Raw genomic sequence first — 874 nt, forward strand, 5'->3', positions numbered from 1 at the left:
GGACTGGTTGGATCTCCTTGCAGTCCAAGGGACTCTCAAGAGTCTTTTCCAACACCACAGTTCAAAAGCATCAATTCTTCGGCGCTCAGCCTTCTTCACAGTCCAACTCTCACATCCATACATGACCAGACAAAAAACCATAGACTTGACTAGACGAACCTTTGTTGGCAAATGAATGTCTCTGCTTTTGAATATGCTATCTAGGGTGGTCATAACTTTCCTTCCAAGGAGTAAGCGTCTTCTAATTTCATGGCTGCAGTCACCATTTGTAGTGATTTTGGAGCCCAGAAAAATAAAGTCTGACACTGCTTCCACTGTTTCCTCATCTATTTCCCATGAAGTGATGGGACTGGATCTTCATTTTCTGAGTGTTGAGCTTTAAGCCAACTTTTTCACTCTCCACTTTCACTTTCATCAAGAGGCTTTTTAGTTCCTCTTCACTTTCTGCCATAAGGGTGGTGTCATCTGCATATCTGAGGTTACTGATATTTCTCCCGGCAATCTTGATTCCAGCTTGTGTTTCTTCCAGTCCAGCGTTTCTCATGATGTACTCTGCATAGAAGTTAAATAAACAGGGTGACAATATACAGACTTGAGGAACTCCTTTTCCTATTTGGAACCAGTCTGTTGTTCCATGTCTAGTTCTAACTGTTGCTTCCTGACCTGCATACAAATTTCTCAAGAGGCAGATCAGGTGGTCTGGTATTCTCATCTCTTTCAGAATTTTCCACAGTTTATTGTGATCCACACAGTCAAAGGCTTTGGCATAGTCAAGAAAGCAGAAATAGATGCTTTTCTGGAACTCTCTTGCTTTTTCCATGATCCAGCAGATGTTGGCAATTTGATCTCTGGTTCCTCTGCCTTTTCTAAAACC

This window comes from Bison bison, unplaced genomic scaffold (genome assembly GCF_000754665.1).
Source record: "Bison bison bison isolate TAMUID 2011002044 unplaced genomic scaffold, Bison_UMD1.0 scf7180017864098, whole genome shotgun sequence".
Taxonomy (NCBI): Eukaryota; Metazoa; Chordata; class Mammalia; order Artiodactyla; family Bovidae; genus Bison; species Bison bison.